Source organism: Lycorma delicatula, chromosome 9 (assembly GCF_047948215.1).
Source record: "Lycorma delicatula isolate Av1 chromosome 9, ASM4794821v1, whole genome shotgun sequence".
Taxonomy (NCBI): Eukaryota; Metazoa; Arthropoda; class Insecta; order Hemiptera; family Fulgoridae; genus Lycorma; species Lycorma delicatula.
Window position 1 is genome coordinate 16391341 of NC_134463.1, and position 18534 is coordinate 16409874.

The 18534-nt window shown below is 30.4% G+C and overlaps 1 protein-coding gene across 1 annotated transcript in view; it reads right to left on the minus strand.

Annotated features, from left to right (window-relative positions):
• Positions 1-435: 435 nt before the first annotated feature.
• The window catches only part of LOC142329700 (uncharacterized), a 119310-nt gene continuing 101211 nt past the window's right edge, over positions 436-18534 (minus strand). The window contains exon 8 of the transcript XR_012757568.1: positions 436-644. The gene's annotated coding sequence lies outside the window, so the exon portion shown is untranslated. The remainder of the gene's footprint in view (positions 645-18534) is intronic.

The window sequence follows — 18534 nt, forward strand, 5'->3', positions numbered from 1 at the left end:
TGCCGTATTTGTTAAGATTATGTATAATAGTCCCCGTAGAATTAACAGTATATTTTATGGAAACGTTACTTTTATACGAATGTGACTGCTGCAGCGATTTTTTAATTTCTTAAATGAGTAAAGATTTTAAATTTTATAATTAACCGATTTCATATAATTTGTTTTATAAAAACACAAATGTTAAAAGACAGACTCGATAGAAGCATGCTCGGCTATTAAACCGAAAGGTCTTTGGTTTGATTCCCGGCTAGGTTTTAAAGAAAATTTTAAATAAATCAACTTCAACGTAGTCAATAATATAATGCTGACGATAAAAAAAAAATTTGTCTATTAAAACAAGATATCTAATTCTATTTATTAACTAACCGTGCGAAGCCGAGTAAAAATTCTTTTTATGAATATTTAGTAAAATTTATCAATACATAAAGACTTGAATATGTAAAAGAAAAATAAAACTTTATTTTGATTGAAATATAGTACATTATATAGATCACGTCAGTATAAGTAACAAATATAAAAAGAAATTATATATATACATTTGAAATTTTTTTGAGCACATATTTACGTACACGTTGAACGGGATGCAGAAAACTCATATTTTTGACTAGTATTACCAAAAATTCATCAACAGAATAATATTTTTCCTGTAAAAGAAAGATAACAAAGTTAATGAACAGAGCCCGTGCGAAGCCGGGTAGAAATTCTAATATATATTTTTTGTTAACATTTAGTACAATCTACTACTTGCATTTTTATGTATCAATTACTGTTTTTATATTATCTATTTCTATTAAAACAACACACAGTAAAACTGAAAATAAAACTGTTAAAAACGAACGTGAACGTAGGCTAACCTTCAGCCTTAAAATTCAATAATAATTTGGTTAAATTATAATAGACGTATTTAATTATTAGTAACCAAAAAACCATTAAACAAGATTTTCTTAAAATATTGTTACAACCATTGTTTTTTAAACGTTCTCTCAATTTTTTTACTCGCTACGACTGATTTAATTTCACTTAACCTTTTTTTGCCCGAACATATGTTCAAATGAACTCTGCTACATATATACATACTGCTGCATTGATCACAGTTGTTTTTGTTGATGACTATTTTTATTGTTTTTATAAAAATAAAGAGTACATTATTTTTATAAATTATAATAAAATAGTAGTATAAATAAAAATTCAATTCACTTATAATTATAATAAAAATTCATAAATAAATAAATAAAAATTATTCACTCATTAAAATTAAAGGTTATAAATTCAGTGAAGAAAAAGAAATAAATTAAGGGAAGATGATGATCTTGTTTTCGACGTTAGTCGGTTAACGTATCTCTTGGTGGTCGCAAGTACGGAACAGTTAACTTCAAATCCGTCGTTACTTTAAAATAAAATGTAAAACTGACCAGGATTTTAAGTTAAAATTGGGTAAGCTTATTGAATACAACATATTAATGCTAGGAATAATGTTATTTTATAGTTTTAAGTATTTTAAATTGAATTATTTAATTAAAACTTAACGTAAATGTTTACTGCGTTTTACAACGTGGCCCATGCCTTTGTTCAAAATTATAAAATGCAATGAAGTATAATAATTCATTTAATATTTTATCTATTTTTAATATAAATATGCATCGATTGAATTATATGATGATATATTTTGTAGTTTATTTTAAATTAATATGATATGTTTGATAAAAAATAGTTTTTTCTAGAATGTTCCATGCTTTCATGATGACATACTTTCTTTTTTCTATTACAGTAATGTAATTAAACATTTTTATGTATCAACATTTTCAGTTTTTTCGCTATATTTACTATTTATTTCTATAACATTTTTTTCTATATTTTGATTGAATTTTTAAAAAAAGATGATGAAATTAAATGGCTGCTACCTTACATAATGTAAGATTATTCATTGTATCCTGTTGAAATTTTTCCTGTAATTTTATTTGATATGAAACTGAATGTTTCATTTTGTTATATTTACAGTTGAATTGTTAACTAGTAACAGCAGTATGAAATTACTACTTATATCGGAGACTTATTTTACAAATTATTGAGAAAGACTGGTAGAATTTATGATGTTTTAAAGCAATAATTTGAATCTTTTTATTTGAGATTACATGATCACTTGTCATTCTTAAATAAACATAATAGATTAATATTATTTATTGTTATTTCAGTATTTTTTATTTAGGCATAACATAAACCATTGTTTTCTGTTATTTCTTCTGTTTAATATGAATGATTATTAATTTTATTTCACGAGTACTTTTTTTTTTTTTTTTTTTTTTTTTTGTCTTCAGTCATTTGACTGGTTTGATGCAGCTCTCCAAGATTCCCTATCTAGTGCTAGTCGTTTCATTTCAGTATACCCTCTACATCCTACATCCCCAACAATTTGTTTTACATACTCCAAACGTGGCCTGCCTACACAATTTTTCCCTTCTACCTGTCCTTCCAATATTAAAGCGACTATTCCAGGATGCCTTAGTATGTGGCCTATAAGTCTGTCTCTTCTTTTAACTATATTTTTCCAAATGCTTCTTTCTTCATCTATTTGCCGCAATACCTCTTCATTTGTCACTTTATCCACCCATCTGATTTTTAACATTCTCCTATAGCACCGCATTTCAAAAGCTTCTAATCTTTTCTTCTCAGATACTCCGATTGTCCAAGTTTCACTTCCATATAAAGCGACACTCCAAACATACACTTTCAAAAATCTTTTCCTGAGATTTAAATTAATTTTTGATGTAAACAAATTATATTTCTTACTGAAGGCTCGTTTCGCTTGTGCTATTCGGCATTTTATATCGCTCCTGCTTCGTCCATCTTTAGTAATTTTACTTCCCAAATAACAAAATTCTTCTACCTCCATAATCTTTTCTGCTCCTATTTTCACATTCAGTGGTCCATCTTTGTTATTTCTACTACATTTCATTACTTTTGTTTTGTTCTTGTTTATTTTCATGCGATAGTTCTTGCGTAGGACTTCATCTATGCCGTTCATTGTTTCTTCTAAATCCTTTTTACTCTCGGCTAGAATTACTATATCATCAGCAAATCGTAGCATCTTTATCTTTTCACCTTGTACTGTTACTCCGAATCTAAATTGTTCTTTGACATCATTAACTGCTAGTTCCATGTAAAGATTAAAAAGTAACGGAGATAGGGAACATCCTTGTCGGACTCCCTTTCTTATTAGGGCTTCTTTCTTATGTTCTTCAATTGTTATTGTTGCTGTTTGGTTCCTGTACATGTTAGCAATTGTTCTTCTATCTCTGTATTTGAACCCTAATTTTTTTTAAAATGCTGAACATTTTATTCCAATCTACGTTATCGAAAGCCTTTTCTAGGTCTATAAACGCCAAGTATGTTGGTTTGTTTTTCTTTAATCTTCCTTCTACTATTAATCTGAGGCCTAAAATTGCTTCCCTTGTCCCTATACTTTTCCTGAAACCAAATTGGTCTTCTCCTAACACTTCTTCCACTCTCCTCTCAATTCTTCTGTATAAAATTCTAGTTAAGATTTTTGATGCATGACTAGTTAAACTAATTGTTCTATATTCTTCACATTTATCTGCCCCTGCTTTCTTTGGTATCATAACTATAACACTTTTTTTGAAGTCTGACGGAAATTCCCCTTTTTCATAAATATTACACACCAGTTTGTATAATCTATCAATCGCTTCCTCACCTGCACTGCGCAGTAATTCTATAGGTATTCCGTCTATTCCAGGAGCCTTTCTGCCATTTAAATCTTTTAATGCTCTCTTAAATTCAGATCTCAGTATTGTTTCTCCCATTTCATCCTCCTCAACTTCCTCTTCTTCCTCTATAAAACCATTTTCTAATTCATTTCCTCCGTATAACTCTTCAATATATTCCACCCATCTGTCGACTTTACCTTTCGTATTATATATTGGTGTACCATCTTTGTTTAACACATTATTAGATTTTAATTTATGTACCCCAAAGTTTTCCTTAACTTTCCTGTATGCTCCGTCTATTTTACCAATGTTCATTTCTCTTTCCACTTCTGAACACTTTTCTTTAATCCACTCTTCTTTCGCCAGTTTGCACTTCCTATTTATAGCATTTCTTAATTGCCGATAGTTCCTTTTACTTTCTTCATCATTAGCATTCTTATATTTTCTACGTTCATCCATCAGCTGCAATATATCGTCTGAAACCCAAGGTTTTCTACCAGTTCTCTTTATTCTGCCTAAGTTTGCTTCTGCTGATTTAAGAATTTCCTTTTTAACATTCTCCCATTCTTCTTCTACATTTTCTACCTTATCTTTTTTACTCAGACCTCTTGCGATGTCCTCCTCAAAAATCTTCTTTACCTCCTCTTCCTCAAGCTTCTCTAAATTCCACCGATTCATCCGACAACTTTTCTTCAGGTTTTTAAACCCCAATCTACATTTCATTATCACCAAATTATGGTCGCTATCAATGTCTGCTCCAGGGTAAGTTTTGCAGTCAACGAGTTAATTTCTAAATCTTTGCTTAACCATGATATAATCTATCTGATACCTTGCAGTATCGCCTGGCTTTTTCCAAGTGTATATTCTTCTATTATGATTTTTAAATTGGGTGTTGGCAATTACTAAATTATACTTCGTGCAAAACTCTATAAGTCGGTCCCCTCTTTCATTCCTTTTGCCCAACCCGTATTCACCCACTATATTTCCTTCCTTGCCTTTTCCAATGCTTGCATTCCAGTCTCCAACTATTATTAAATTTTCATCTCCTTTTACGTGTTTAATTGCTTCATCAATCTCTTCGTATACACACTCTACCTCATCATCATCATGGGCGCTTGTAGGCATATAAACGTTAACAGTCGTTGTCGGTTTAGGTTTTGATTTTATCCTTATTACAATGATTCTATCGCTATGCATTTTGAAATACTCCACTCTCCTCCCTATCTTCTTGTTCATCACGAAACCTACTCTTGCCTGCCCATTATTTGACGCTGAGTTAATTACTCTAAAACCATCTGACCAAAAGTCACCTTCCTCTTCCCACCTAACCTCACTAATTCCTACTATATCCACATTCACCCTATCCATTTCCCTTTTTAAATTTTCTAGCCTACCAACCTTTTTTAAGCTTCTAACATTCCACGCTCCGACTCGTAGAATGTTATTTTTTAATTTTCTGGTGACCCCTTCCTTAGTAGTCCCCACCCGGAGATCCGAACGGGGGACTATTTTACCTCCGGAATATTTTACCAAGGAAGGCGCCTCCATTATTGCTATGTGAAAATGCAGAGAGCCTCATTTTCTTGGAAAAAAAGCAGCTGTAGTTTTCCATTGCTTTCAGCTGCGCAGTACTCAGAGGACTGAGTGATGTTGATACGGCCGTTTAAGTCATTGTGACTCACGCCCCTAACAACTACTGAAAGAGCTGCTGCCCTCTTTCAGGAATCATTCCTTAGTCTGGCTCTCAACAGATACCTCTCCGATATGGTTGCACCTTCGGTCCAGCTACTCTGTATCCCTGAGCACTCAAGCCCCCTCACCAACGGCAAGGTCTCATGATTCAAAGAGGAGTAGTACTTTTTTAATAATTAAAAAAAAGAACACCTTTATAAACACAATAATAATGTATGTACAAGTTTTCTATCGTTTATTTAATTTTTATTTTCAAAATTTCTATAACTTTTAATTAATGGAAACCTGATTACTATGTAAATTTCAGAACAGATCATCATTTATAGAAGATTTTATCAAATATAATCTAAGAGTTAATAAAATTCTATATTAAACAGACAAATGTAATTTTAGACAAAGATAAAAATGAAAAGATGTAACCGTTTCTTCATTTTAAATAAAAACAAATCGTTCATTAATCTATTTGTACTTTTTCGAAAACTTATAGAAATTATATACTTAAATATAACATAATTCGTAACTTTTTTTTGTCTTCAGTCTAGTTTGATGCAGCTCTCCAAGATTCCCTATCTAGTGCTAGTCGTTTCATTTCGGTATACCCCCTACATCCTACATCCCTAACAATTTGTTTTACATATTCCAAACGTGGCCTGCGTGACAATTTTTTCCTTCTACCTGCCCCTCCAATATTAAAGCGACTATTCCAGGATGCCTTAATATGTGGCCTACAAGTCTGTCTCTTCTTTTAGCTATATTTTTCCAAATGCTTCTTTCTTCATCTGCCACAACACCTCTTCATTTGTCACTTTATCCACCCATCTGATTTTTAACATTCTTCTGTAGCACCACATTTCCAAAGCTTCTAATCTTTTCTTCTCAGATACACCGAAAATTCATGGTAAAAAGTTAACATTTCAGTAAGCACTCCCTTGTTTGTTTTTCGTTTGGAACATCTATGGATCGCATTAAAAAAAAAAATTACTCTGAATTTTTTTTCTTTTTCAGCCATTATTCTTTCATTCTTGGACAACTACATCTTTTTCTATGTGGGAAAATTTTCTTCCCCATTTTCCTCTTTGTTTTCCTGAAACTCTTGAATTTCTTTTATTTCTAAAAGTATATCTGTATAAAATTTTTGTTCTACTATTGGAACTACTTAGTGGCGCTGGAATCGTGTTATTTCGAAAAATTGTATTTATGGTCCGTTTTGGCTCATATTCAGAATATATATTAGTTACGTTAAACGAAATTTTTTTATAAAAAATGTATCCGGTAGGTGGCGCTATTATCGTGTTATTTCGAAAAACTGTATTTATGGTACGTTTTGACTCATATTCAGAATATATATTAGTTACGTTAAACGAAATATTTTTATAAGAAATGGATCCGGTAGGTGGCACTGGGATCGTGTTATTTCGAAAAATTGTATTTATGGTCCGTTTTGACTCATATTCAGAATATATATTAGTTACGTTAAACGAAATATTTTAATAAAAAATGGATCCGGTAGGTGGCGCTGGAATCGTGTTATTTCGAAAAATTGTATTTATGGTCCGTTTTGGCTCATATTCAGAATATATATTAGTTACGTTAAACGAAATTTTTTTATAAAAAATGTATCCGGTAGGTGGCGCTATTATCGTGTTATTTCGAAAAATTGTATTTATGGTACGTTTTGACTCATATTCAGAATATATATTAGTTACGTTAAACGAAATATTTTTATAAGAAATGGATCCGGTAGGTGGCACTGGGATCGTGTTATTTCGAAAAATTGTATTTATGGTCCGTTTCGACTCATATTCAGAATATATATTAGTTACGTTAAACGAAATATTTTAATAAAAAATGGATCCGGTAGGTGGCGCTGGGATCGTGTTATTTCGAAAAATTGTATTTATGGTCCATTTTGGGTCATATTCAAAATATATATTAGTTACGTTAAACGAAATTTTTTTATAAAAAATGTATCCGGTAGGTGGCGCTATTATCGTGTTATTTCGAAAAATTGTATTTATGGTACGTTTTGACTCGTATTCAGAATATATATTAGTTACGTTAAACGAAATATTTTTATAAAAAATGGATCCGGTAGGTGGCGCTGGGATCGTGTTATTTCGAAAAATTGTATTTATGGTCCGTTTTGACTCATATTCAGAATATATATTAGTTACGTTAAACGAAATATTTTAATAAAAAATGGATCCGGTAGGTGGCGCTGGGATCGTGTTATTTCGAAAAATTGTATTTATGGTCCATTTTGACTCATATTCAGAATATATATTAGTTACGTTAAACGAAATTTTTTTATAAAAAATGTATCCGGTAGGTGGCGCTATTATCGTATTATTTCGAAAAACTGTATTTATGGTACGTTTTGACTCATATTCAGAATATATATTAGTTACGTTAAACGAAATATTTTTATAAGAAATGGATCCGGTAGGTGGCACTGGGATCGTGTTATTTCGAAAAATTGTATTTATGGTCCGTTTTGACTCATATTCAGAATATATATTAGTTACGTTAAACGAAATTTTTTTATAAAAAATGTATCCGGTAGGTGGCGCTATTATCGTGTTATTTCGAAAAACTGTATTTATGGTACGTTTTGACTCATATTCAGAATATATATTAGTTACGTTAAACGAAATATTTTTATAAGAAATGGATCCGGTAGGTGGCACTGGGATCGTGTTATTTCGAAAAATTGTATTTATGGTCCGTTTTGACTCATATTCAGAATATATATTAGTTACGTTAAACGAAATATTTTTATAAAAAATGGATCCGGTAGGTGGCGCTGGGATCGTGTTATTTCGAAAAATTGTATTTATGGTCCATTTTGGGTCATATTCAGAATATATATTAGTTACGTTAAACGAAATTTTTTTATAAAAAATGTATCCGGTAGGTGGCGCTATTATCGTGTTATTTCGAAAAATTGTATTTATGGTACGTTTTGACTCATATTCAGAATATATATTAGTTACGTTAAACGAAATATTTTTATAAAAAATGGATCCGGTAGGTGGCGCTGGGATCGTGTTATTTCGAAAAATTGTATTTATGGTCCGTTTTGACTCATATTCAGAATATATATTAGTTACGTTAAACGAAATATTTTTATAAAAAATGGATCCGGTAGGTGGCGCTGGGATCGTGTTATTTCGAAAAATTGTATTTATGGTCCGTTTTGGCTCATATTCAGAATATATATTAGTTACGTTAAACGAAATTTTTTTATAAAAAATGTATCCGGTAGGTGGCGCTATTATCGTGTTATTTCGAAAAACTGTATTTATGGTACGTTTTGACTCATATTCAGAATATATATTAGTTACGTTAAACGAAATATTTTTATAAAAAATGTATCCGGTAGGTGGCGCTGGGATCGTGTTATTTCGAAAAATTGTATTTATGGTCCGTTTTGGCTCATATTCAGAATATATATTAGTTACGTTAAACGAAATTTTTTTATAAAAAATGTATCCGGTAGGTGGCGCTATTATCGTGTTATTTCGAAAAACTGTATTTATGGTACGTTTTGACTCATATTCAGAATATATATTAGTTACGTTAAACGAAATATTTTTATAAAAAATGTATCCGGTAGGTGGCGCTATTATCGTGTTATTTCGAAAAACTGTATTTATGGTACGTTTTGACTCATATTCAGAATATATATTAGTTACGTTAAACGAAATTTTTTTATAAAAAATGTATCCGGTAGGTAGCGCTGGGATCGTGTTATTTCGAAAAATTGTATTTATGGTCCGTTTTGGCTAATATTCAGAATATATATTAGTTACGTTAAACGAAATTTTTTTATAAAAAATGTATCCGGTAGGTGGCGCTATTATCGTGTTATTTCGAAAAACTGTATTTATGGTACGTTTTGACTCATATTCAGAATATATATTAGTTACGTTAAACGAAATATTTTTATAAAAAATGTATCCGGTAGGTGGCGCTGGGATCGTGTTATTTCGAAAAATTGTATTTATGGTCCGTTTTGGCTCATATTCAGAATATATATTAGTTACGTTAAACGAAATATTTTTATAAAAAATGTATCCGGTAGGTGGCGCTATTATCGTGTTATTTCGAAAAATTGTATTTATGGTACGTTTTGACTCATATTCAGAATATATATTAGTTACGTTAAACGAAATATTTTTATAAGAAATGGATCCGGTAGGTGGCACTGGGATCGTGTTATTTCGAAAAATTGTATTTATGGTCCGTTTTGGCTCATATTCAGAATATATATTAGTTACGTTAAACGAAATTTTTTTATAAAAAATGTATCCGGTAGGTGGCGCTATTATCGTGTTATTTCGAAAAACTGTATTTATGGTACGTTTTGACTCATATTCAGAATATATATTAGTTACGTTAAAGGAAATATTTTTATAAAAAATGTATCCGGTAGGTGGCGCTGGGATCGTGTTATTTCGAAAAATTGTATTTATGGTCCGTTTTGGCTCATATTCAGAATATATATTAGTTACGTTAAACGAAATTTTTTTATAAAAAATGTATCCGGTAGGTGGCGCTATTATCGTGTTATTTCGAAAAATTGTATTTATGGTCCGTTTTGGCTCATATTCAGAATATATATTAGTTACGTTAAACGAAATTTTTTTATAAAAAATGTATCCGGTAGGTGGCGCTATTATCGTGTTATTTCGAAAAATTGTATTTATGGTACGTTTTGACTCATATTCAGAATATATATTAGTTACGTTAAACGAAATATTTTTATAAAAAATGTATCCGGTAGGTGGCGCTATTATCGTGTTATTTCGAAAAACTGTATTTATGGTACGTTTTGACTCATATTCAGAATATATATTAGTTACGTTAAACGAAATTTTTTTATAAAAAATGTATCCGGTAGGTGGCGCTGGGATCGTGTTATTTCGAAAAATTGTATTTATGGTCCGTTTTGGCTCATATTCAGAATATATATTAGTTACGTTAAACGAAATTTTTTTATAAAAAATGTATCCGGTAGGTGGCGCTATTATCGTGTTATTTCGAAAAACTGTATTTATGGTACGTTTTGACTCATATTCAGAATATATATTAGTTACGTTAAACGAAATTTTTTTATAAAAAATGTATCCGGTAGGTGGCGCTGGGATCGTGTTATTTCGAAAAATTGTATTTATGGTCCGTTTTGGCTCATATTCAGAATATATATTAGTTACGTTAAACGAAATTTTTTTATAAAAAATGTATCCGGTAGGTGGCGCTATTATCGTGTTATTTCGAAAAACTGTATTTATGGTACGTTTTGACTCATATTCAGAATATATATTAGTTACGTTAAACGAATTATTTTTATAAAAAATGTATCCGGTAGGTGGCGCTATTATCGTGTTATTTCGAAAAACTGTATTTATGGTACGTTTTGACTCATATTCAGAATATATATTAGTTACGTTAAACGAAATTTTTTTATAAAAAATGTATCCGGTAGGTGGCGCTGGGATCGTGTTATTTCGAAAAATTGTATTTATGGTCCGTTTTGGCTCATATTCAGAATATATATTAGTTACGTTAAACGAAATTTTTTTATAAAAAATGTATCCGGTAGGTGGCGCTATTATCGTGTTATTTCGAAAAACTGTATTTATGGTACGTTTTGACTCATATTCAGAATATATATTAGTTACGTTAAACGAAATTTTTTTATAAAAAATGTATCCGGTAGGTGGCGCTGGGATCGTGTTATTTCGAAAAATTGTATTTATGGTCCGTTTTGGCTCATATTCAGAATATATATTAGTTACGTTAAACGAAATTTTTTTATAAAAAATGTATCCGGTAGGTGGCGCTATTATCGTGTTATTTCGAAAAACTGTATTTATGGTACGTTTTGACTCATATTCAGAATATATATTAGTTACGTTAAACGAAATATTTTTATAAAAAATGGATCCGGTAGGTGGCACTGGGATCGTGTTATTTCGAAAAATTGTATTTATGGTCCGTTTTGGCTCATATTCAGAATATATATTAGTTACGTTAAACGAAATTTTTTTATAAAAAATGTATCCGGTAGGTGGCGCTATTATCGTGTTATTTCGAAAAACTGTATTTATGGTACGTTTTGACTCATATTCAGAATATATATTAGTTACGTTAAACGAAATATTTTTATAAAAAATGGATCCGGTAGGTGGCGCTGGGATCGTGTTATTTCGAAAAATTGTATTTATGGTCCATTTTGGGTCATATTCAGAATATATATTAGTTACGTTAAACGAAATTTTTTTATAAAAAATGTATCCGGTAGGTGGCGCTATTATCGTGTTATTTCGAAAAATTGTATTTATGGTACGTTTTGACTCATATTCAGAATATATATTAGTTACGTTAAACGAAATATTTTTATAAAAAATGGATCCGGTAGGTGGCGCTGGGATCGTGTTATTTCGAAAAATTGTATTTATGGTCCGTTTTGACTCATATTCAGAATATATATTAGTTACGTTAAACGAAATATTTTTATAAAAAATGGATCCGGTAGGTGGCGCTGGGATCGTGTTATTTCGAAAAATTGTATTTATGGTCCATTTTGGGTCATATTCAGAATATATATTAGTTACGTTAAACGAAATTTTTTTATAAAAAATGTATCCGGTAGGTGGCACTGGGATCGTGTTATTTCGAAAAATTGTATTTATGGTCCATTTTGGGTCATATTCAGAATATATATTAGTTACGTTAAACGAAATTTTTTTATAAAAAATGTATCCGGTAGGTGGCGCTGGGATCGTGTTATTTCGAAAAATTGTATTTATGGTCCGTTTTGGCTCATATTCAGAATATATATTAGTTACGTTAAACGAAATTTTTTTATAAAAAATGTATCCGGTAGGTGGCGCTATTATCGTGTTATTTCGAAAAACTGTATTTATGGTACGTTTTGACTCATATTCAGAATATATATTAGTTACGTTAAACGAAATATTTTTATAAGAAATGGATCCGGTAGGTGGCACTGGGATCGTGTTATTTCGAAAAATTGTATTTATGGTCCGTTTTGGCTCATATTCAGAATATATATTAGTTACGTTAAACGAAATATTTTTATAAAAAATGGATCCGGTAGGTGGCACTGGGATCGTGTTATTTCGAAAAATTGTATTTATGGTCCGTTTTGGCTCATATTCAGAATATATATTAGTTACGTTAAACGAAATTTTTTTATAAAAAATGTATCCGGTAGGTGGCGCTATTATCGTGTTATTTCGAAAAATTGTATTTATGGTACGTTTTGACTCATATTCAGAATATATATTAGTTACGTTAAACGAAATATTTTTATAAGAAATGGATCCGGTAGGTGGCACTGGGATCGTGTTATTTCGAAAAATTGTATTTATGGTCCGTTTTGGCTCATATTCAGAATATATATTAGTTACGTTAAACGAAATTTTTTTATAAAAAATGTATCCGGTAGGTGGCGCTATTATCGTGTTATTTCGAAAAACTGTATTTATGGTACGTTTTGACTCATATTCAGAATATATATTAGTTACGTTAAAGGAAATATTTTTATAAAAAATGTATCCGGTAGGTGGCGCTGGGATCGTGTTATTTCGAAAAATTGTATTTATGGTCCGTTTTGGCTCATATTCAGAATATATATTAGTTACGTTAAACGAAATTTTTTTATAAAAAATGTATCCGGTAGGTGGCGCTATTATCGTGTTATTTCGAAAAATTGTATTTATGGTCCGTTTTGGCTCATATTCAGAATATATATTAGTTACGTTAAACGAAATTTTTTTATAAAAAATGTATCCGGTAGGTGGCGCTATTATCGTGTTATTTCGAAAAATTGTATTTATGGTACGTTTTGACTCATATTCAGAATATATATTAGTTACGTTAAACGAAATATTTTTATAAAAAATGTATCCGGTAGGTGGCGCTATTATCGTGTTATTTCGAAAAACTGTATTTATGGTACGTTTTGACTCATATTCAGAATATATATTAGTTACGTTAAACGAAATTTTTTTATAAAAAATGTATCCGGTAGGTGGCGCTGGGATCGTGTTATTTCGAAAAATTGTATTTATGGTCCGTTTTGGCTCATATTCAGAATATATATTAGTTACGTTAAACGAAATTTTTTTATAAAAAATGTATCCGGTAGGTGGCGCTATTATCGTGTTATTTCGAAAAACTGTATTTATGGTACGTTTTGACTCATATTCAGAATATATATTAGTTACGTTAAACGAAATTTTTTTATAAAAAATGTATCCGGTAGGTGGCGCTGGGATCGTGTTATTTCGAAAAATTGTATTTATGGTCCGTTTTGGCTCATATTCAGAATATATATTAGTTACGTTAAACGAAATTTTTTTATAAAAAATGTATCCGGTAGGTGGCGCTATTATCGTGTTATTTCGAAAAACTGTATTTATGGTACGTTTTGACTCATATTCAGAATATATATTAGTTACGTTAAACGAAATATTTTTATAAAAAATGTATCCGGTAGGTGGCGCTGGGATCGTGTTATTTCGAAAAATTGTATTTATGGTCCATTTTGGGTCATATTCAGAATATATATTAGTTACGTTAAACGAAATTTTTTTATAAAAAATGTATCCGGTAGGTGGCGCTATTATCGTGTTATTTCGAAAAATTGTATTTATGGTACGTTTTGACTCATATTCAGAATATATATTAGTTACGTTAAACGAAATATTTTTATAAAAAATGGATCCGGTAGGTGGCGCTGGGATCGTGTTATTTCGAAAAATTGTATTTATGGTCCGTTTTGACTCATATTCAGAATATATATTAGTTACGTTAAACGAAATATTTTTATAAAAAATGGATCCGGTAGGTGGCGCTGGGATCGTGTTATTTCGAAAAATTGTATTTATGGTCCGTTTTGGCTCATATTCAGAATATATATTAGTTACGTTAAACGAAATTTTTTTATAAAAAATGTATCCGGTAGGTGGCGCTATTATCGTGTTATTTCGAAAAACTGTATTTATGGTACGTTTTGACTCATATTCAGAATATATATTAGTTACGTTAAACGAAATATTTTTATAAGAAATGGATCCGGTAGGTGGCACTGGGATCGTGTTATTTCGAAAAATTGTATTTATGGTCCGTTTTGACTCATATTCAGAATATATATTAGTTACGTTAAACGAAATATTTTTATAAAAAATGGATCCGGTAGGTGGCGCTGGGATCGTGTTATTTCGAAAAATTGTATTTATGGTCCATTTTGGGTCATATTCAGAATATATATTAGTTACGTTAAACGAAATTTTTTTATAAAAAATGTATCCGGTAGGTGGCGCTATTATCGTGTTATTTCGAAAAATTGTATTTATGGTACGTTTTGACTCATATTCAGAATATATATTAGTTACGTTAAACGAAATATTTTTATAAAAAATGGATCCGGTAGGTGGCGCTGGGATCGTGTTATTTCGAAAAATTGTATTTATGGTCCGTTTTGACTCATATTCAGAATATATATTAGTTACGTTAAACGAAATATTTTTATAAAAAATGGATCCGGTAGGTGGCGCTGGGATCGTGTTATTTCGAAAAATTGTATTTATGGTCCGTTTTGGCTCATATTCAGAATATATATTAGTTACGTTAAACGAAATTTTTTTATAAAAAATGTATCCGGTAGGTGGCGCTATTATCGTGTTATTTCGAAAAACTGTATTTATGGTACGTTTTGACTCATATTCAGAATATATATTAGTTACGTTAAACGAAATATTTTTATAAAAAATGTATCCGGTAGGTGGCGCTGGGATCGTGTTATTTCGAAAAATTGTATTTATGGTCCGTTTTGGCTCATATTCAGAATATATATTAGTTACGTTAAACGAAATTTTTTTATAAAAAATGTATCCGGTAGGTGGCGCTATTATCGTGTTATTTCGAAAAACTGTATTTATGGTACGTTTTGACTCATATTCAGAATATATATTAGTTACGTTAAACGAAATATTTTTATAAAAAATGTATCCGGTAGGTGGCGCTATTATCGTGTTATTTCGAAAAACTGTATTTATGGTACGTTTTGACTCATATTCAGAATATATATTAGTTACGTTAAACGAAATTTTTTTATAAAAAATGTATCCGGTAGGTAGCGCTGGGATCGTGTTATTTCGAAAAATTGTATTTATGGTCCGTTTTGGCTCATATTCAGAATATATATTAGTTACGTTAAACGAAATTTTTTTATAAAAAATGTATCCGGTAGGTGGCGCTATTATCGTGTTATTTCGAAAAACTGTATTTATGGTACGTTTTGACTCATATTCAGAATATATATTAGTTACGTTAAACGAAATATTTTTATAAAAAATGTATCCGGTAGGTGGCGCTGGGATCGTGTTATTTCGAAAAATTGTATTTATGGTCCGTTTTGGCTCATATTCAGAATATATATTAGTTACGTTAAACGAAATATTTTTATAAAAAATGTATCCGGTAGGTGGCGCTATTATCGTGTTATTTCGAAAAATTGTATTTATGGTACGTTTTGACTCATATTCAGAATATATATTAGTTACGTTAAACGAAATATTTTTATAAGAAATGGATCCGGTAGGTGGCACTGGGATCGTGTTATTTCGAAAAATTGTATTTATGGTCCGTTTTGGCTCATATTCAGAATATATATTAGTTACGTTAAACGAAATTTTTTTATAAAAAATGTATCCGGTAGGTGGCGCTATTATCGTGTTATTTCGAAAAACTGTATTTATGGTACGTTTTGACTCATATTCAGAATATATATTAGTTACGTTAAAGGAAATATTTTTATAAAAAATGTATCCGGTAGGTGGCGCTGGGATCGTGTTATTTCGAAAAATTGTATTTATGGTCCGTTTTGGCTCATATTCAGAATATATATTAGTTACGTTAAACGAAATTTTTTTATAAAAAATGTATCCGGTAGGTGGCGCTATTATCGTGTTATTTCGAAAAATTGTATTTATGGTCCGTTTTGGCTCATATTCAGAATATATATTAGTTACGTTAAACGAAATTTTTTTATAAAAAATGTATCCGGTAGGTGGCGCTATTATCGTGTTATTTCGAAAAATTGTATTTATGGTACGTTTTGACTCATATTCAGAATATATATTAGTTACGTTAAACGAAATATTTTTATAAAAAATGTATCCGGTAGGTGGCGCTATTATCGTGTTATTTCGAAAAACTGTATTTATGGTACGTTTTGACTCATATTCAGAATATATATTAGTTACGTTAAACGAAATTTTTTTATAAAAAATGTATCCGGTAGGTGGCGCTGGGATCGTGTTATTTCGAAAAATTGTATTTATGGTCCGTTTTGGCTCATATTCAGAATATATATTAGTTACGTTAAACGAAATTTTTTTATAAAAAATGTATCCGGTAGGTGGCGCTATTATCGTGTTATTTCGAAAAACTGTATTTATGGTACGTTTTGACTCATATTCAGAATATATATTAGTTACGTTAAACGAAATTTTTTTATAAAAAATGTATCCGGTAGGTGGCGCTGGGATCGTGTTATTTCGAAAAATTGTATTTATGGTCCGTTTTGGCTCATATTCAGAATATATATTAGTTACGTTAAACGAAATTTTTTTATAAAAAATGTATCCGGTAGGTGGCGCTATTATCGTGTTATTTCGAAAAACTGTATTTATGGTACGTTTTGACTCATATTCAGAATATATATTAGTTACGTTAAACGAAATATTTTTATAAAAAATGTATCCGGTAGGTGGCGCTATTATCGTGTTATTTCGAAAAACTGTATTTATGGTACGTTTTGACTCATATTCAGAATATATATTAGTTACGTTAAACGAAATTTTTTTATAAAAAATGTATCCGGTAGGTGGCGCTGGGATCGTGTTATTTCGAAAAATTGTATTTATGGTCCGTTTTGGCTCATATTCAGAATATATATTAGTTACGTTAAACGAAATTTTTTTATAAAAAATGTATCCGGTAGGTGGCGCTATTATCGTGTTATTTCGAAAAACTGTATTTATGGTACGTTTTGACTCATATTCAGAATATATATTAGTTACGTTAAACGAAATTTTTTTATAAAAAATGTATCCGGTAGGTGGCGCTGGGATCGTGTTATTTCGAAAAATTGTATTTATGGTCCGTTTTGGCTCATATTCAGAATATATATTAGTTACGTTAAACGAAATTTTTTTATAAAAAATGTATCCGGTAGGTGGCGCTATTATCGTGTTATTTCGAAAAACTGTATTTATGGTACGTTTTGACTCATATTCAGAATATATATTAGTTACGTTAAACGAAATATTTTTATAAAAAATGGATCCGGTAGGTGGCACTGGGATCGTGTTATTTCGAAAAATTGTATTTATGGTCCGTTTTGGCTCATATTCAGAATATATATTAGTTACGTTAAACGAAATTTTTTTATAAAAAATGTATCCGGTAGGTGGCGCTATTATCGTGTTATTTCGAAAAACTGTATTTATGGTACGTTTTGACTCATATTCAGAATATATATTAGTTACGTTAAACGAAATATTTTTATAAAAAATGGATCCGGTAGGTGGCGCTGGGATCGTGTTATTTCGAAAAATTGTATTTATGGTCCATTTTGGGTCATATTCAGAATATATATTAGTTACGTTAAACGAAATTTTTTTATAAAAAATGTATCCGGTAGGTGGCGCTATTATCGTGTTATTTCGAAAAATTGTATTTATGGTACGTTTTGACTCATATTCAGAATATATATTAGTTACGTTAAACGAAATATTTTTATAAAAAATGGATCCGGTAGGTGGCGCTGGGATCGTGTTATTTCGAAAAATTGTATTTATGGTCCGTTTTGACTCATATTCAGAATATATATTAGTTACGTTAAACGAAATATTTTTATAAAAAATGGATCCGGTAGGTGGCGCTGGGATCGTGTTATTTCGAAAAATTGTATTTATGGTCCATTTTGGGTCATATTCAGAATATATATTAGTTACGTTAAACGAAATTTTTTTATAAAAAATGTATCCGGTAGGTGGCACTGGGATCGTGTTATTTCGAA